The 21,580-nt window shown below is 44.3% G+C and overlaps 1 protein-coding gene across 1 annotated transcript in view; it reads left to right on the forward strand.

The window, feature by feature from the left end:
- LRFN5 (leucine rich repeat and fibronectin type III domain containing 5) overlaps positions 1 to 21,580 on the forward strand; it is a 398,470-nt gene that overhangs the window by 233,361 nt on the left and 143,529 nt on the right. Inside the window, exon 2 of the mRNA XM_069737629.1 lies at positions 7,770 to 7,875. The gene's annotated coding sequence lies outside the window, so the exon portion shown is untranslated. The remainder of the gene's footprint in view (positions 1 to 7,769; positions 7,876 to 21,580) is intronic.

Genomic DNA, 21,580 nt, shown 5'->3' on the forward strand with positions numbered 1-21,580 from the left:
AAGGAGGCAGCCTGTATAGGGCAGAACTCCTTCTGGTTTTCCTCTCCTTTTGCTATGACTTCGTTTCTCACCCTCTACAATACAATTTTCTTTTGTGTCCTTCCTTAGGATGCTGCCGCATCGGTATGCAGTCGCAGCTCCATGGCCTTCTGTCTAGGCCTCTGACAGGATCCCACCCCTGTCAGGGACCCTCTGTCGGCAACTGCAAGATGTTCCTCCTTTCCTCTGTCTGACTGACAGGTACTGCCTGGGTGAAGCCCAGTCAGCTTCTGCCTTACTTCCTATCCAGACCACCAGTTTTACCTAATTGTGAAGAGTGCCCTAATAAATAGGAGCATAGCTCCCCCTGGTGGGCTGGAGAGTGAAGTGTGTTGCATGGCTTTGTGATACCTGGTAAAGTGATCTCCTTTATTGCCTTCAGACGTAGCATCACTCCCCCCTAGAGGAGAATGATATTACTGCAATGACCAGGACCCTGGGGCGCTGCAACAGCAGAATTCATGGTTCCATTTACCACAGCAAGTCTTCCAGGTCCTTAAGCAGCAAAACAGCCCCAGACCATCACACTACCACCACCATATTTCATTTTTGGTATGGTGTTCCTTTTCTGAAATGCTGTGTTATTTCTATGCCAGATGTAATGGGACATACACCTTCCAAAAAGTTCAACATTTGTCTGGTCAGTCCACAGAGTATTCTCTGAAAAGTCTTGGGGATCATCAAGAGGTTTTCTGGCAAACCTGAGACGAGCGTTTATGTTCTTATTGCTCATCAGTGTTTTTTGTCTTGGAACTCTGCCATGCAGGCCATTTTTGGTGGAGTCATGAACACTGACCTTCACTGAGGCAAGTGAGGCCTGCAGGTCTTTGGAAGTTGTTGTAGGGTCTTGTTAGAGGGCTATACGGTGGCGGTTTCGCTCATGAGCTCTAGAAGAATAGGGGCCCTAAGTACTTGTCCTATGCATTGGCTCTTTGATCAGGGGCCCCTGGAAGCATGTGTCAGTCTTCTGCTATAATGCTCATGTTTTCTCCCTCTCGCCTTTATTTTCTGAACTTCTTGGAAGATTAGCTGCTGATCTGCTTAATAAACACGGCCACAGGACTCCGGGCTCGGAGCCTGATTATAAGAAGCAATTACTGGTGGATATTTTAGTGCAGCGCTTTACAGATACTCGCTCTGCACTTAGCCGGCTTTGTGGATGCATCGAGCAACCGCAAATGATAAAGCAGCCGGAGTAAAGATCCTGTAATGTGATCTCAAAGACAAGAGGTTAGTGTGAGGATAGCAAAGCCAGCTGGAGAGAAAAGCAAAAAAACAAAGAAAGCAAAATAAAATATAGAAAAAATTATCTGATAATCCAGAATATTTCATAAAACAGAACCTACCATGGCGACCCACCAAATTTCTTCATCTCACTGATATCTTTTGAACTGAAGTAATCAGAAACCTCCCATGATCTATTGTGATCACCAAGAAGAGCTTTCACCACCCATACATTTCCTTCTTCCTCTGCTGGGTATATGTGATATTACAGGCTGGGTGTTCGGACAAATGGTTGACCCTGTAGTACATGGACTGGTTGGGTCCTTCAGAGCACGAGCATCTCTTTCTTACTTTTCTATACCGATCAGCCATAATGTTATAACCACTAATAGGTGAAGTGAATGACATTGATTAGCTGGTCATAAATGACACATTAGGCAGCAAGGAAAGCCAATTTTCAAAATTGATGAATTAGAGGCAGAAAAAGGGGCAATCATAGGAATCAAAGAGGCTCTGACAAGAGTAAAATAAGTGATGTCTCAAGGACAGGCACAGAGCATTGCCAAATGACAGCTTTTCAGAAGTGTTAGCGGTATTTATAAGATCTTGTGGGGAGTTCCTGGTATACAAAACAAACAAAAAATGAAAACCCTAATGTAATTTTGATGACCATAAAATATAACTTTTATTAAGAAAATCTTTCTAAAAGAGACAAACAACAATCACTGTGCAAATAAAGTGCTCCCTATGTTATGCTAGGATCCCTAGGCTGAATATCTGCCTAACAGCGGAGGTTGGCACCCTAAACATACAAACGATAGATGGCGCCCCCGCTCCTCGGCGGCTCTCCCTACGGAGCTCCTAGATACCCCTATGTTGGTGCTCCATCCAATCAGTCTTTTATACCAACGCAGGGAAAAGGAGTAGAATTTGAACAGCAAATGACTTAGTGTGAACAAAAGGGTGAATAGACTAGCACTAATAAAGTGACATGTGCATAAAACGTATCTAACTAAGCTGTTCCCTGGTCTTTGAGTTACCTGCATATTGGTGGGTGTCAGCGGAAATGGCGCCCCCACTCCATGGCAGCTGACCCTATAAGTCCCTTATCAGGAATAAATCTAGTGCCGCGTCAGAATAGCAAAAAAGATATATATACTGAATTCCAAAAAGGCATCATATGGACAGGCATAATCTATGTATCTTAAAGGGAACCTGTCACCCCGTTTTTTCAGATTGAGATAAAAATACCGTTAAATAGGGCCTGAGCTGTGCATTACAATAGTGTATTTTGTGTACCCTGATTCCCCACCTATGCTGCCAAAATACCTTACCAAAGTCGCCGTTTTCGCCTGTCAATCAGGCTGGTCTGGTCGAATGGGCATGGTGACAGCGCTGTTTCTTCCCCCAGATCTTGCTCATCTTTTTGTTGGTGGCGTAGTGGTTTGCGCATGCCCAACTGCCGAATCCACTGCGCAGGTGAAGAAAAAGGGCGCGATCTGCGCTATTCCCCTGGTTATCGGTGGGGGCGGCCATCTTCCTGAGGCCGCGCGTGCGCAGATGGAGTGCTCTGCTGCCTGGGGCTTCAGGAAAATGGCCGCGGAATGCCGCGCGTGCACAGATGTCGATCGCGGCGGCCATTTTTCTGAAGTCGAGATGCAAACTCGGAAAGATGAGCAAGATCTGGGGGAAGAAACAGTGATGTCACCACGCCCATTTGACCAGACCAGCCTGATTGACAGGCGAAAACGGCGACTTTGGTATGGTATTTCGGCAGCATAGGTGGGGAATCAGAGTATACAAAATACACTATTGTAACACACAGCTCAGGCCCTATTTAACGGTATTTTTATCTCAATCTGAAAAAACGGGGTGACAGGTTCCCTTTAATTAACACAATGAGATCCCAGACTATGGAATGTATGCCAGTGGAAATCTTATGAGCAACTGCATATATTCATTATTTTTGAGCCTGCTATTCAAACACCTACTATTGGTCAACCAACCAACCTCTTATTAGGAACATTGATACCCATGATCATCCTATATGAGAGAGATAAACATGTATACACACAAAGAGATCTCAACATGATTACAGCATAGAAAGAGAATACTTATGTTTCAAATGTCATGAAAAACCTCTACGCGTTTCTCCATTCAGCATCATCAGGAGGCGGGATAATTGGTGCTGCATGGTGATTGATTTCATTTCCTTTTATGCATATATGGCCCATCGCGCTAAAGACTCACTTCCTTAAATCCCTAGAGGTCCCTGATGTCAAACTTCCTCTCACACTGGGTCCATTTGTTTATCCCCTAGCTTTAGTCTTCACAAGTTGAAGTGACCTTTGGGTCATCCCGGAAACAATCTAAACCGGAAGTCAGTCACACATTTGTAAATAGTATGTGCTCCAGGTAGAACGCGCAAAAAATATATGTATTTGTGGATAATTTGTGTCCTAAGTGGAATGCATAAAGCTGCGCACTGTGGCTGGCACGTAATGTAAAATGCGTGCCTCACAGAACACGCAGTACTCTCATTGCACAGCGATCAAGCCAGAAGTGCGTCACCTCATAGTTTGCATTCCGGGTGAAACGCACAACCCCCGCTATATTAAGTACTAGAGTCTAATGCGCTCCATGTCGGACACACAAAACATATTTTTGTGGAAGGTATGTGTTATGACCTGGTGGTCAGGACAATAATGGACCTGGTGGTTAAGAGCACACGGAATGACCTGATAGTTACTGATAATAAGGACGAGCTCTGGGACGTGGGAACTCTGCTGACCGCAATCCCTAAACCTATCAAACACACTAGAAATAGCCGTGGATTGCGCCTAACGCTCCCTATGCAACTCGGCACAGCCTAAGAAACTAGCTAGCCCTGAAGATAGAAAAATAAAGCCTACCTTGCCTCAGAGAAATTCCCCAAAGGAAAAGGCAGCCCCCCACATATAATGACTGTGAGTAAAGATGAAAATACAAACACAGAGATGAAATAGATTTAGCAAAGTGAGGCCCGACTTACTGAACAGACCGAGGATAGGAAAGGTTACTTTGCGGTCAGCACAAAAACCTACAAAAAGACCACGCAGAGGGCGCAAAAAGACCCTCCACACCAACTCATGGTGCGGAGGCGCTCCCTCTGCGTCCCAGAGCTTCCAGCAAGCAAGACAACAAATAAATAGCAAGCTGGACAGAAAAATAGCAAACCAAAGAAATACAAGCTGGAACTTAGCTTCTGATGGGAAGACAGGTCACAAGAACGATCCAGGAGTGAACTAGACCAATACTGGAACATTGACAGGTGGCATGGAGCAAAGATCTAAGTGGAGTTAAATAGAGCAGCAGCTAATGAATAAACCTCATCACCTGTGAAACTCAGAAACACCCACCAGAGGAAGTCCATGGACAGAACCAGCCGAAGTACCATTCATGACTACAGGAGGGGGCCCGACAACAGAATTCACAACAGGTATGTGTCCCAAATGGGGCGCATAAGGCCGCTCACTGCGGCTACCCCGCAATACAAAGCGTATTACAAACAGGCAAACTGATAATCTCATTGCGCAGCAACCAACTCGGAAGTGCTTCACACGTTCCATGATCATTTGCGTTCCAAGTGAAACGCACAACCGCCGTCCTATTGGATTTTAATGCGCATGATCAAAGTGTCCTGCACCGCTGGCTCTGCGCAGAGTACGCGTCCCAGATATACTTAGCTATCCACAAATGATTGCGCTTCACTCTGGTATTGTAACTATGTTAACAATGTATAAAATGGGCAATCTATCACCAACATAAACATATAATTACATTACCTTTCCATATTAACAATAAAGAATATATTTAACCATAGTGAGCATAGACAGATGATTTTCCAGGGCTCAGAACTAACAATTGCATAAAAGCTATTCAACATTATCAAATCAAATATAATAATCAAATATTAATTTTTAGTTGACGCTCACAGTAATTTGTGAATCCCACATAAAATGGGGATATTTACTGGTCATGGCATTTAATTCCCGGTCATGTATGGACAGGTTCCTGGTATACGTCAGGTCTTGTTGTGTGTTCCCGGTGTATACAAGATCTTGTGGGGAGTTCCCAGTATATGGCAGGTCTTGTGGGGTGTTCCTGCTGTACGGCAGGTCTTGTTGGGTATTTCCAGTAAATGGCGGGTCTTTTATGTACTCCCTTCATATGGCAGGTCTTTTTGGGTGCTCCCTTTATAAGGCAAGTCTTTTTGGGTGCTCCTGGTATATGGCAGGTCTTGTGGCAGGTTCTGGTATACAGCAGATCATGTAGGATGTTCCTAGTATAAGGTGGGTCTTGTTGGGTGGTCCCGGGTTATGGCAGGTCATGCAAAGTGTTACCATTATACAACAGGTCTTGTGGGGTGTTAATGGTATGTGTTAGATCATGTTGGCTGTTCCCAATATATGGTGGTTCTTGTCAGGTGCTCCTGGTATATGTTTGGTCTTATGGGGTGCCACCAGTATGTAGCAGGTCTTGCGGGGTGTTCCTAGTATAGAGTGGGTCTTTTATTGTTGTTCTGTGATGCTAGTCATTACTCATGGATAGACCTTGAGGCAGAGAAGTCAGACGTTCCAGGGTCAGTACCAAGAGATCATGTACATAACCATGGGAAAAGATAACGGCGTAAGTCAGGTCATGGACCAAGAGTCAAAATTCCAGGAGATAGTGGATCAAAGCAAAATGACAAGACAAAGGGATAATCAGAACATGGTCCAAAACGTCAGGCAGCAGAATATCAGAACAACAGAATCAGGCAAATTTTCAGCAGGAAGCACAAACTATGTCTGGCAGGGATCAGGGGCAGATGGCTCAGTTAAATAGCTTGGGCAATCTCTAGCACACATAGCACCTGGAGAAAGTCCCGCACCTCCCAGTCACAAATTAAACAGCCGAGCTGTCAATCAATGCTCTGATAGCTCAGCATTACCCAGTTTCCATAGGACAGCATAACAATCACTTACTGAACGGAGGAATGCTAAATGTTATCATTATACAGGCACGGGCTTTCATCCCTGATGTAACATGGACACTATACAAAACGGAAGTTGATGACAGTAAATGGCTGCCATTACGGAAAGACATTACAAAGGACTAACATACTTCTGAATTGTGCAGTAGATGACAAATAATGTATAATCTTATACATATGAAATGTCAGAGGGAACAACAGTGAAAACACATTATACCTAAAAGTAAAGATGGTGGAAGCAGAAATGGAAGCAGAAAGTGTCATAAAAACTGACGTGACTGCCGACAGTCCTTAGTTACTGGAACTGTCAAGATTTTTGATCCAATCCCATCAAATCTGGGAAATGGCTAAAAATGATGGACTGTAGCCAGGAGGATCAGAATGACACATATGTTGATAATAAAAAAAGGTCTTGGTATGATTTTTTCAGGAGGCACTTAAATTAGCGAGAGAGATTTCGATCTCCACACAAAGACCCATTTTTGGGGTTGCGTCAATGTGAGTGTTGGCTCACATTTAAAGCTCCTTCATGTGTCGGAGAGGTCCTGTGTACACTACAATAATCGGCTCCATCAATATTCAAGGCGCAGGCGAGTTTATTAGGCAATTGTCCCACTGATCTGTGTGTGCAAAATGCTCATTAGGTAGAGAAGGACTCTTAGGCTCAACACTAAGGCTACGTTCACATTAGCGTTTTGCGGGGCTGCGTCAGGTGCAGCCGCGGCGACGCATGCGCCATGCGCCCCTATATTTAACATGGGGGGCGCATGGACATGCGTTGTCTTGCATTTTGTGATGCATGCTTTTTTTGGTGCAACAGAAAACGCTGCATGATGCAGTTTTTTCTGCGCCAAAAATCATGAAAAAAAGAACACATGCGTCACAAAAAGCTGCGTTTTGCATGCGTTTTTGCATGCGTTGTGCGTTGCGTCGCCGACGCAGCACCGCAAAACGCTAATGTGAACGTAGCCTTAGATCATTCTCTGGTCCACCTTCTTTATAGTGTGGACCATACACCTGGGTGGGCACGCATGGACTTTGGGTTCCTTCTTCTGCAAACCGACACTCAGGAAATTCTGCCTCCAGCAGCCAAGAACTAGAAGGCTTTGTCAGCACCACCCTGTACGGTCGTCCTCCGAACCAAAGGGGCAAGACTTGTGCACAGCACAAAAACTGTTAACTCTTGTTACAATTATTTTTTGCTGCCTAGCAGTCAATTATCTTCCCATTTGGGTGACAACCATGTGGGTAAATACAGCTTTGTGACCAGAAGTGGTTACAGGAATTTACATCTGCTCTACCGTAGTCTACCTCTCTGCACTACACAGACTTGTTTGTGTATGTTCCAATTGAACAACAGGAAGGATGACATTAAAATAAGTTAGGCTTAAAAATTATTGAGAAATAGGGAGAAAAGTTGAAGAAATTATATAAAGTTGATACATATATTAATCACTGATTATATTAATGAATCCTGTCTTTCCTTCCCCAGATGACTCACATCTCCATGTTGTGCTGTTCCCTGGTATCTGAGGTTTGGACGAACTAATGTATTCAGACGATGAGGTGAACACCAAAGAGATGGTTTCCTAAGCAAGGTATATATTATAACAAGGTTTTTTTTTGCATTTACATCACATATGATTCTGTATTAAGCAGCACAAATAATGGGGGCGACGAAAAAGGTGGAGACAATTCCAGCAATCGGCAGCACGGTGGGTTGTTACAGGCATTACCTCTGCCTTTAATATACACTGCTCCAAAAAAATTAATGGAACACTAAAATCCCACATCCTAGATATCACTGAATAAAATATTCTAGCTGTAAGTCTTTATTCATTACATAGTGGAATGTGTTGAGAACAATGAAATCTAAAAATTATCAACGTAAATCACAACTAATATCCCACGGAGATCTGGAGTTGGAATGATGCTCAAAATCAAAGTGGAAAATGAAGTTACAGGCTGATCCAACTTCAGTGGAAATGCCTCAAGACAATGATGCTCAGTAGTGTGTGTATGACCTCCCTACAATGCCTGGGCATGCTCCTAATGAGGCGACGGATGGTCTCCTGAGGGATCTCCTCCCAGACCTGGACTAAAGCATCCACTAACTTCTAGACAGTTTGTGGTGCAAAGTAACATTGGTGAATGGTATGAGACATGATGTCCCAGATGTGCTCAATTGGATTCAGGTCTGGGGAACGGGCGAGCCAGTCCATAGCTTCAATGCCTTCATCTTGCAGGAACTGCTGACACACCCCAGCCACATGAGGGCTGCCATTGTCCTGCATTAGGAGGAACCCAGGGCCAACCACACCAGTATATGGTCTCACAAGGGGTCTGAGGATCTCATATCGGTACCTAATGGCAGTCAGGCCACCTCTGGTAAACACATGGAGGGCTGTGCAGCCCTCCAAAGAAATGCCACCCCACACCATTACTGACCCACAACTGAATGGACAGTTTGATTTCACAGAAGTTTGATTTACTTGGAGTTATATTCTGTTGTTTAAGTATTCCCTTTAGTTTTTTGAGCAGTGTATATTTTTTTCTTTTTAGTATTTAATTTTGCATACAATTTAAAAAAAAAAAATAATGGGGACTGCCTCCTTACAAAATTAGCGGTACCCCTGTCCATAGGTTATGTGTTGTGTGTAGTATTGCCTCTCAGCCCCATTAGAGTGAACATGCTGCGTGCACCAGAAGCGTGTTGTTGTGATGAAGATTTTATAACCGTGGAGCTGGAATTTCGAATACAATTTTATGGCTGTTTACATCCCCGACAGTGACATTAGAGCTCCGGGGCAAAAGTAGATTAATACGGTGACCTGGCTTATCTTAGCTGCAATACCACATAAAGTCAGAAGTCAGGGGTGGTGCTGTTTTTGCAAAAAGGATTTAAAAAAAAAAAACTCTGGGTTGTTAATAACAAGATGATTAATGCAGAAATTAGCAACTTGTGATGAGCAGATTCTTTTTTTATTATTATTTTGGAGTAATACAAAAAAAAATGGGTCACTGTTATTAGTGGGCATAACAAAGGTCAATGCTGAAGAGCTCACATTCCTAGTGGTGTACCACAGGGGGCTTTATTGTAAGGTTCACCTCTGCTACTGTATTACCATAAGGGGTATTATTGGGCGGGTCACCCTTACTAGTAGAGTACCATAGGGGACAGTATTGGAAGGGTCACTCCTACTAGTGGGGTACATAGGTAAATTTAGTGTCTACTATTTAAACCAATTTTCTTTTTAAAGTCCAACATTCCTTATGGATACATCTTATAATATCTTTATACCTGTTGGAGCTTCATTTAGGTGATACAAAGCTCCAAATTTCCAGCATAGATGAAGCATCAAATGATAAAACTTTACATATCAGAAGCTGCCACTAGGGGGAGCTTATGGACTCACTGCATACTCTGTTTTTATTGTCTATGCAGTATGCTCCCCCTAGTGGCAGCTGTAGGAAGAGAAAATGTTATCATTAATCTGTATGACTATGCAGGGGATTTGGAACTTTGTCATAGGTTTTATTACTGTAAAAAACATTATGGAATGCATCAGAAAAGAATGATGGACCTTAAACTGACATTGTGTTAGGAGGCTTATGTTTACGTTCCAGTGATTACATAGAAGCCCAGACCTCACGTAAGAGATAAGCTGGTTGCAGGTCCTCCCTATTAATCATTGCATAGTCCCATCTTCCTCATCCAAGATGTGTATCTAGGGTCTGTCTGGAGGAGGCTGCGGCATCTGTGTGTAAGCTGCTCCTGACCTATTTCAGAGCAGTAACAAGGAGAATGCATTATCTCTGAGAGAAGAAGGCAGCTCTGCTCTGCAGATAACAGGCGGATCAGATCTTAATTGCTCCTGGAAGTGCAGATTTATAGGAAGAAGCCCATGGCTGATAGTTTGTTTTGACTTTTTGTATCATTTTTCTTCCCATTATAGAAGCCTAAAACAATCCCAAACTAATTAGATCACGTCAGTAAGGGAATATTCTAAGAACTTGTCTTGGTGATCGCTGCCAAATTCCAAATGTTTAAGAGCAATTCTTATCATCATAGGTTCTGTCCTCTGCCCTCCACCTTTGGACGTGATTTTGGAAGAGTCAAAACTCCTTTCCCAAAACCAGCCTCAATATAGCACAGAGACTTATGGATTGGAAAGAATGCCAAAAGGTGACAGCCAAAAGAGTGATCAAAAGCCACATGCAACACAAAAACATAATCTCCTCTATTAGTGGTTGCCCTCACAGTCTATCCTAGCTTTAAACTTGAGAACCAGGTTTTCAGACTTTCACCTTCACCCAGGGGCGTAGCTAGAGCTTTTGCCGCCCGGGGCTGCTCCCGAGTTTGGCGCCCCTTCCTCGGCTCAATACACACAAAGGTTACCAAAAATAGGGCAACACACATGATAGGGTCTGCAAAAAAAAAAAACAAGTTCTGCTTACCTGACCGCGCTCCTGCTTTCTCCACGCAGCTGAAGCGTGCACTCGCCGGCGACTGACAATGATGTCAGAAGCCGTCGACGTGTGCGCTGCGGCCGACTTCAGCTGCCAGCCTCCAAATGGCTGGTGGCTGTTGTTAACTATTGACGTACGGGCGCGGGCCCGCACGTCAATAGCGTTAAAAAGCTGCAGCGCCGGCCGCGGTGTTAGAGGGCCCCGGGCGAAAGAGTCTCAGTGGGCCCCCCCTTTAACACATAGCATGATTCATGATGCAGATACAGCAGAGAAATATAGCATACCCACATAGCATATAACACAGCCCACGTAGCATATAGCACAGCCACGTAGTGTATAACACAGCCCACGCAGTATATAGCACAGCCCACATAGCGTATAGCACAGCCACGTAGTATATAACACAGCCACGTAGTATATAACACAGCCATGTAGTATATTGCACAGCCCACGTAGCATATTGCCCAGCCACGTAGTATATAACACAGCCATGTAGTATATTGCACAGCCCACGTAGCATATTGCCCAGCCACATAGTATATTGCCCAGCCACGTAGTATATTGCCCAGTCACGTAGTATATTGCCCAGCCACGTAGTATATTGCCCAGTGATGGAGTATACAGCACAGAGCCACGTAGTATACAGACTTAAAATAAAAAATAAACATATACTCACCCTCCGATGAATTCTGGCCCTGTATCGCACGAGGCAGCTTCCAGTCCCAGGGTTGGTATGAGCGCAGGACCTGTGATGACGTTGCGGTCACATGACCGTGACGTCATGGCAGGTCCTTCTCACATACCATCCTTGGCACCGGAAGCTGCCGCTTGCATGGAGCGGGCACTGGAGCGTTGCGAGGAGCGGGAAAGGCGATGGAGGGTGAGTATAGCAGGTTTTTTCATTTTTTTATTATTTTTAACATGACATATTTTTACTATTGATGCTGCATAGGCAGCATCAATAGTAAATAGTTGGGGACACACAGGGTTAATAGCAGCGGTAACGGAGTGCGTTACACCGTGGCCCGTTACCGCTGCTATTAACCCTGTGTGAGTGGTGACTGGAGGGGATTATGGAGCGGGCGCTGATTGTGGGGAGTATAGAGCAGGCGCCGGGCACTGACTGCAGCGGAGGGACTAATCGGACTGTGCCCGTCGCTGATTGGTCGCGGCAGCCATGACAGGCAGCTGCCGAGACCAATCAGCGACGACAGACAGAGGCCGCGACCAATGAATATCCGTGAAAGAAAGAAAGACAGAAGGACAGACAGAAAGACGGAAGTGTGACCCTTAGACAATGATGTAATATATATATATATATATATATATACATATATACTTCTCACCTGTGTCTTGCCTCTCTGTTGTTTTCTGTCTCTGTTCTCACATCTTTTCTGTCTCCCGCTCTGATTTTCATATTTCCTTCTGCCTCTTCTTCCTGCTTGTCCGTGGCTCCGCCCCCGACATTTAGCCCCGCCCCTCCATGGCTCTTCACATTGTGAGAGCTGTGACGCTGCTGGAGGGGCAGGATCGGAGCTTCTGCTGCTGACTGCAGATGCGGGGGTGAGTCACAGCGTGTGTGACTGTGTGCCCCTGCTACACTGCAGCCAGCAACTCTGCACGGCCGCGCGCACTGCCAGCGCTCTGCTCCAGTCCTCACAATGCTGGGAGGAAGGAGCAGAGAATGAGTGCACGCAGCCGTGCTGATAGCCGCCCCCACATTGTGCCGCCCGGGGCGGCCCGCCCCCCCCCGCAGCCCCCTTCCTACGCCACTGCCTTCACCCTTGAGTTTATCTCCAAGAGCTGTTGACGTGTCACCACAAGTCAGCTGTGAGACTCCTCATTTCAGCTGAGGTCCTCCACCTTCCACCAGGGATTTTTCTCTCTCACTCCACGAGCCAACATTGAATATGTAAAGCTCAATCTCCACAAGGTGGACTCTGCATGGGCAGGACAATTCCATTGCCACACCTTCAAAGGCCTGGTTTGAAATTCCACCACTCTTCCCAAATCTTCGCTAAAGATGGTATCTCCTTATTCTTTTTCTTCTTATGTTATATATCTAATGATAGGATATGTGTCACTCTGCTTCAATATGTATTTAGACCTCCAGTCCACTATAAACCCTCATGTATCACTGACCATGCCCACGAGTAGGCAGCAGGAGTGGCACCCACAAACAGGAGGTCTCATGTAGACATGAGCAAAAACATCTGGACTACTCCAGTCCTTCAGTTTCGGGGCAACCAGGCCAGGACAGTGTTCACTTCTGCACCTGCAAACTTCTCTTTGGCATCCGAGGTTCTTCTTCCTCTTCCTAGGCTCCTGCCTTTGTCTTCACATGAGTCTTAGTCATACTCTTCCCTGAACCTCAAACCAGGGCAGAGTGAATTTTTTTTTTTGCTCATTTCTAGTCCCATGAATAACTCCATTATGGAGAAAGCTATCTCTTTAGAAAGTCCTCTCAAGGGCAGTTGCTGATTGTAGATGAGATAACAGAGGAAGCCTTCTCCTTCTGTCTAACCACTTAGATGCTACAGTCAAAATCGAAGCAGTGACTATGACATCTATGGGGGTTAACAACCAGGATAGATCCTGGGCATTAGAGCAATGTTGAAGGTGTATAAACAGATCAGTGACCATCGCTATGTCATAAGATGTGAAATTATGGCACCGGTGACAAAGGTGTCCATACTGACCTTTATGGACACATTCCAGATGTTTATGGTGAGAACTGAGAAGGCTTCTTACAGTGCTTATCAGGAACAGTCAAATGACGAATTCGTCTCTGCTCCATCTTCATCAGCACTAGTCATCTCCAGCTGATGTTACCTCTTCTTCTCTTGCGATATTCAGTCCTGCACATGGGATTTTTGTGATCCATCATCCTGTTTATTGTTTTACTTCTGCTTTCTAATATTCAGCAACCAATCTGGCTTTTAAGCTGATAAAAACGAGGATTACTGGGAGAGGAGCACATGTCGAGCAGGCTGTTAGCAACTGGGTCAGCGCAGGAAAAAAATCATGCTAGACCTATATTTTACCTTTTGCTCAATGGCCTGCTTTCCCCTAAGCACAGTGTAATGCAGACTATGGGATTTTCTGCCGCTGGCCTTATTACGCTGTATATAATGAGCCGACTATTACATCCATATGTCCAGATATGAGTGACGCGCCTAATGGGCAGAGGAGTTTGTACTTCACTACATAGACCATGTAAACCTAGGGGGAAAGGAGGAGAACAAGCCAAAAAAAGGTCACCTTCCTAGATAAACCATTTGTCCTATATGGAGCACCAAGTAACTTTGTCTTGGAGGACCATAGCTATCATCAATCATACTTGGATCATGCAATGCTTTGCCTATCCTCAGGAGGAGCTGAATTGTCCAATCAGGACACTGTTGCCCGATTCATCAAGACTAGTGCTGTGATTAACAGTGAGCTGGAACAAGACGTGACAAATTCACTAAATGGAATCCCAATGACTTTGGCACCTGTTTCCAAGAATTCTCCAGACAGGGAGATGTATCTTCTGTAATTTACACCAATTTTTTTGGCATAAGTCATGATGAATCTGTCATCCACACTCAATCTTGACCCACTTTTGAAAAAAAAGTTGACCGATTGAAGACAAAAGTCGCAAGATTTGAAAAAAATACGAATTCTGCAAAAAGAAAAATTGGGACAATAATTTTTGAGAGTTGTCAAAAACAATTTTTTTTTTCAAAGGAAAAAATATTAGGTGATGGTTGATATTTTCAGGAGTATGTGGGGGAGTTGAAGATGTTTTGAAAACTTTTAGAATTTTTTTGTTATCCCAGAAGGGTTTTTCGTAGCCTTTGGATTGGATAGTACTTGATTTAGAGTGGATTCCACCAAGAGCAGCTTCAAGGAGGAGAAGAAAGAAGAGCAAAAGGAGAGAGAGGCAGACCAGTGCTGCTTTTTTTGCACTTGTTTTATCTCACACAAGTACTGGATTCACAGTTACTCTGCTCAGTACTGCTATAAACTGTCCTCCAAGCTGCTACCTTCTACAAAGTGTATGTTGACACTAAGTATTTTTCTATAGTTTTTGGAGCAGAACTTCTCCAATTAAAACTTGTTTGTGCTCTAGAAAATGAACTTAACCTAAGTGCTTATTTGATCTCTAACAAAAGAAAGAAAGACGGCACAAGCAAAGTAAACACTATAATCGTGCCAAGTTGTGCAGGTCCAACAGCCCAGATTCTGCCAGCACATAAAAAATCCCAACATTTTAAAAATAATGGGTAGTTTAACATGTCTGTAGAAGAGCAAGGTGCAGAAAGATTCTTTATTGGTTCAGCAGTATGTCACTAAGTATCTGCCGACACCAACTGCACCAGATGTTGCTGGTCTAATAAAGACACTCTACTCTTATGTATGGATGCTGCTCAATCTCTTTTTCATATCTCACACCAGAGCTGATTGACAGCTACTGTAGATTGCTTAGTAATGCTGTGTAATATTCTCTATGGTACTGCTGCTTTCTAGCAACTGTTTTATCTCACGCACAGAGCTGGATTCCCAGCTACACTGATCAGAACTGTTGTATAATGTCCTCCATACTGCTGCTTCTGAACAAGTGCTACTTAGAATCAGGAATCACTCATGTCTGTGTGAGCTCTGTATGGGAGACATCATGGCAGCTAGTCTTCACCCATTAGTTCAGAGACAACTGAAAATTAGATATAGAGTCTGCAGAGGAGAAAATTACTGAATCGAAGTCATGTAGTGGCCAAAGATAGTGTCATTCCTCATGTATACACACAAAACAGCTTATTCTGAAAAATCTCCTGGATCAACAAATATGCTTTAAGCTGTATCTGTTACCTTCATTGTAGACTGTTCTAGGGTTGTCCATCGTGCCAAATTTACATACATATGACATACAGTGGCATGTAAAAGTTTGGGCACCCCTAGTCAAAATTACTGCTATGTGAACAGTTAAGCAAGTTGAAGAAAAAAATTATCTCTAACGGTATGTTTCCACGTTCAGGAAACGCTGCGTCCAGATGTTACAGCATAGTGCAGGGGATTTTATGAAATCCCGTCTCCACTATGCGTGGTAACACGCATCCGGTGGCCCTGCGATTCCGGGCATGCGGCGCGTCTTTTTAGATCGCAGCATGTCCGATTACCTTGCGGCGACGCTGTGCCGCCGCAAGGTAACACACAGGGCCCTATGTGTGGGGTGCGATGATTCCGGATGTGTGCAATGAACACATCCGGCATCATCGCGTTTACGAAGGGGGCGGAGCTTTGGGCGGAGCGAGTTTTCTGCCCCGTCCAAAGCGCCGGCCATCCTGAACGTGGACACATACCCTAAAAGGCCTAAAGTTACAGATGAAACATTTCCTTTGTATTTTAACCAAAAAATATATATAGTCATTTCTTTCAAAAATTAGAAAAAGGAAAATGGGCCGATGCAAACGTTTGGGCACCCTTGGGGATTTGTGGGCTCAGATAACTTTGACCAAGGTTTCAAACCTTATTTAGCCTGTTAGGGTTATTGCTCGTTCACTTTCATTGTAAGGAAAGGTCAGGCGATGTAAGTTTCCCAGCTTTAGAAACCTCGTGCCAAAAAACAGCAGCCATGGGTTCTTCTAAGCAGATGCCGATCACTCTGAAAATGGTGGAGGCCCACAAAGCAGAAGAAGGCTATAAGAAGTGTGATGCAGTGACCCATGCTGCCGCTAGGGGGCACTGTATGGGCTCCTTAGGATATGCACGGAGGCGTAATTGGGTTTGTGAACAGTGTCCGACATGATTGTAAATGACCGGTATGTGTCGCAGAGGGAGTCTGTGCTGTAAGCCAGTATTGTTCTGGGACTTATAGTTCCATAGGAGTTGTATTTGCATAGCTTTATAGGGAGGCTTACAGGGTTAGTAGGAGAGCTGGGAGGGTCTGACTAACTACACACACCTCCCACCTGAGGAAGTGGTTACAGGTACATAATGTGACCAAGGTGTGGAGAGTGTGTAAGGTCCTGGAAGGTCTATGTGCTGGAAGGTCCCAGGTGGGGATGGACTTCCTGAAGAGCACATGGTGAGGTCTTGGACCTGGAGGCCTATGTGTTGGAAGATCCTAAGAGTAGGATTTCCTGAATAGCACATCCTGTGTTGGAAGATCCTGGGAGTAGGACTTCCTGAATAGCACATGGAAAGGTCAATGTGCAGAGTCTGTGATGGCACTGCATTGGGGAAGCTACTGTTTCTTCTGCGGGTCTGGACTGCCGTGAGTGCCCTGGTCACAAGGACGGTGATCCCAGTAAGACAGCTTCACTGGGAGAGAGAGTACTGACACGAATCAGTGTGTGGAACAGGAGCTCCTAGAAAGTAACCCAGAGTATGGGGAACTGTGTGCACTGACAGGGGTCAGTTAATGAACTGTGCGGTCACCCACGGTAACTGGACAAAGAGGTCCGGTGTGTTTAGTTACTGCATCTCGAAGCCGTATACTATGAAGTGTTAAGGACTATGTGAGGTCTGTGATGGTAACATGGCCTACCGCGGTTTATGATGCTTGACTAAACCAAAATAGACTGTATATGTAAAAAACCGTGCCTGTCTACGTTATCCTGTTCCAAGTGAGTATTCCCCAACCGTTAGTGATCGCGGCATCCCAGAAGATAGCAAAGCGTTTTCAAGTTGCCCTTCCCTCAGTTCGAAATGTAATTTAAAAATGGCCGTTACCATGAACAGTGAAGGTCATGAGAAAGTCTGGAAGACTAAAAAAAATTTCAGTGAGAGACGCTCGTAGTATTGGTAGAGACAAATCAGATCCCTGCTTGACTACAAAAGACCTTCAGAAGGATTTAGCAGACTCCGGAGATGTGGTACTTTGTTCTACTCTTCAGAAACACCAACACAAAAATGGCCTTCATGGAAAAGTCACCAGAAAAAACCTCTCCTGCATCCTCAGCATACAATTCAGCATCAGAAGTATGCAAAAGAACATCTAAACAAGCCTGATGCACTTTGGAAACAAGTCTTGTGGACCGATGAGGCAGCATAGAACTCTGTGGCCATAATGATCAAAGGTATGTGTGGAGATAAAAAGAGCCCAGAATTTCAGGAAAAGAACATCTCGCCAAACATTAAACATGGAGGTGGATCGATCGTGCTTTGGGGTTGTGTTGCAGCCAATGTCACAGTGAACATTTCACGGATAGAGGGAAGAATTGTTATAGCTAGCAGAACGCACCAAATTATAAGAGAGATGGTATAAGGTGGGTTCGCAGCCCGGGGTCCACCGTGCAGAGATGGAACCTGCTGCTGAGTAGTGACGGACTATATGGCGGTACAATGTGGATACACACAGGTTAACTTCACCCTGTGTGAAGGAAGCAAACCCTGTTGCGTCACAGGGCCCAAGCAAGGAGTCTCAGGACTCTATCCCAAGACACAGGATTAGAGTACGTACAGACCACTTGCACTCGACACCGCAACTGGGGTGTCAAAGTAACAGAAAATATAACTTAAAGCACAAGAGTGTGTGCTGTGCCACTTTGGCGGACGCCACTAACCACCCAGACTTGGGATAGGAAAGTGCTCTATAAGCGCATGGCGCCGCACTGGCAGTTACAGCAATAGACGCTGTCTCGTGTGTCTTTATGTTGACAGCTTAGTCGGGTGCTAGACAGCAAGCATCCACCTTTCGCGAACAGTCATACACAAGGGAGGGGATTTTAAAGAACGATTTGCACTCAACACACACACGATTCCAAATGTACACTAGCCCATGGCTGTGCAGCCATGCAAACCTTTGATAGCTGCAGCAAGAACAGGACCTTCCCAGAAGAACCAATGGGAGTCAGCCACAGAAGAACACCTTCAGGACCTTCCTAAAGGACCAATGGGATTTGCTGCAGTATCTAAGCATCTGACCCTTGATCTCCAACGAGAGATCTTGCCCTGGGCATGCTCAGAAAGAGAAGAGCAGGACTTAGTCCCAAACATGTCTGCTCACCACTGCCCAGTACTGGCTACAATGGCAGAAGATGGAAAGGCAGCAGTAACCAGTCGTCCAGTATCAGCCTCAGCTAGACGCTGGGACCAACGTCTCCGCTGAGCAGGCTCCGCTGCGGCCGGAGAAGAATGGGAGACAGCAGCGAAGATAATTTGAGATCCCCCCTGTGCAGAGGCAGGAACTCGACACCTAACAAAAATGGATTCAATGACATTTCAACAAACTCTTGATGCAAACATACCACCATCTGTAATAAAGCTGAAGGTGAAAAGAGGAAGAGGACGGCTTCTACAAATGGATAATAATCCTAAACACACGTCACAATCCCCAATACATGACCTCAAAAGGCGCAAGCTGAAGGTTTTACAATGGCCCTCATAGTCCCCTGATCTGAACATCATTGAAAATCTGTGGCAAGACCTCAAAATAGCAGAGGATGTAAGACGACTCAGGAATCTCACAGAACTGGAGGGATTCTTCAAGGAGGAATGGAAGAAAATCCCTCAAACAAGAACTGAAAGACTCTTGTCTTGCTACAAAAAGTGTTTACAAGCTGTGATACTTGCAAAAGGAGATACTACTAGGTATGCAGGGTGCCCAAACTTTGCATCGGCCCATTTTTCATTATGTAATTTTTAAGATGTAAAACATTAATATATATATATATATATATATATGTACATATATATATATATGTACATATATATATATATTTTTTTTTTCTTTGCCTAAAAAAATACACACACTTTTAGATGCTTCTCTAAATCCATTGCCATCTGCACCTTGTAAGATGCTTAGACGAAACACGGCTTTCCTTAAGTATTGGCTGCAGCCTTAATCCTCTCACTCTTAAAGAGGACACATTAAATCTATGTAAATAAGATAGAAGATGATGCTGCGGACACTGGAAGGAGGCAGCGATATTTTACTCGCCAGTGTAATAAGATACTTTGGAGAGTCACTTTCCTACACAAATGCCGGATGGTCATCCAATGACTGATCCTTTGTAATTGAGATCAGATTCTCATTTAACTACTAAACACGGCCAGTGTTCGGAAAACTTATAATCGCACTGATTTTCATTCAATTAGAGCAGTATCAAGAATCACTGCATAGTATATGGAGGTGTGATGTTCTAAGTTAAGGACCTTCTGGCTGCTGATTGGTGGGGTTGGGTGACAGTGATTTCCCCCCTGCAATGAGGATAGGTCATCAATATAAAAATACTGGCCATCCCCTTTCAATTTGCCTATAACTTGATGGCATTCTATTATATTATTATAACTAGAACCCCAACCTCAAATGCAAGGGACATATCTTTACTTGATTTGGACCAGGATGGTTGGCAACTGTTGCAATAAGTATGGCTGCTTTTTTCCCCAGAATGTTATTATTAATGCTTTATCTTTTGAATGAGCCATTATGATAGTTTCCAATTCCTGGCACCTCCATGATCAGCTGCTTGATGGGGCTGTGGTGCTCCCACAGGACACAGTGCCATAAATTTTATAGTGGTTGAGCCTGGTACTGCAGCTTTCTGAAGCCTTGGGAATGGGACTAAGCTGCAATACCAGGCACAAACACTACAATATGCATGGTGCTAGAGAGTTCACAGAGTTTGCAGCCCTTACCCTCAGTCGATCATTGAGGTTACCAGAAGTTGGACTGCCATCAATTTGACAATTATGATAGGTCATCATCAATATTAAAGTCCTATTAATTAATTCACTCTAGGCCCTAAATCCTCAAAGAAAATATCCAGAAAATGGTCAAAACTAGACCTTCTACTGAATTCTGTACTGAGCTCCGGCTTCTGTGCCATTCTCAGAACTTGCCCTTTCCTTGACCTCTATAAGCTCCGTCTCGCTTCTTTTTCAATTATGTATGCATTAAAACAGTTACAGGAATCTATCTGGGCAAATCCTTCTAATCCAGGTCTATCAGGAACATGCATTCTAAGTGAAACACACAGCCGTGGAAAGATTGGGGACGTCCTAAGAAAAACAAGACATGTGAGAGCCTTAATCCTTCCCTGAAATTAGGGTCAAGCTTGCAAATTCCTTTTGTTAAAATAATCAATAAATATATAATTTACTTCACCTTATACTATGGGGTCCGTTGGAGTACCAGGCAGCCTTATTCAAGTAGCAAACCAGCCATGGCTATGTTTTAGAGATTATTGGAGGACAGTGTAGTGCGGCGGTGTTCACACAGTGAGATAGAAAGGCAGTGACCCAAGAGAGTTCAACATAAAACGTATTCATTTCCAAAATCTCACAAATAAAGGTAAACATTGTCCTCCGGATCGCAACCGGGTCATCCAAACAATCCGTATCAAAAGCCATTCCTGTGGGCAACTGCACCGCAGTATACCTCTTGGGTGCGTCAAATCTTTGTTTCCCTTTGCTCTGTGTTAATCTCACACAGGTCTGTATCACACAGAGCCTCCTGCTCTGCAGCTTGCAAACAAAACACTGACACACCCAACCTCAACACATAGTTTCAATGTGAATCGTGGACATGGGCCACTCCCAAAACCCAGAGTGGAGGGAGAGATTCACCCCACTACCAACCTACAGATGTCTCCAAAAACAAAAGCCCATGTTGGGTTTTCCTAAAATCTGACTTGGTCAAATAGTTTGACCAAATCCATACTTTTATTCTGCATTGTAACCACAGATGTAGCTGTAATTACCATGTACTCCAGCGGGTACAAAATGTGCATCCTAGGAGATACATAATGGTGCTTGCATATGACTCCCCTCATTGCCTGGCAACAGATACAAAGAGTATCGCCCTATGGAGGACTTGGTATAATTATGTATAAGATAGACATCTTATTG

Source organism: Ranitomeya imitator, chromosome 1, assembly GCF_032444005.1.
Source record: "Ranitomeya imitator isolate aRanImi1 chromosome 1, aRanImi1.pri, whole genome shotgun sequence".
Taxonomy (NCBI): Eukaryota; Metazoa; Chordata; class Amphibia; order Anura; family Dendrobatidae; genus Ranitomeya; species Ranitomeya imitator.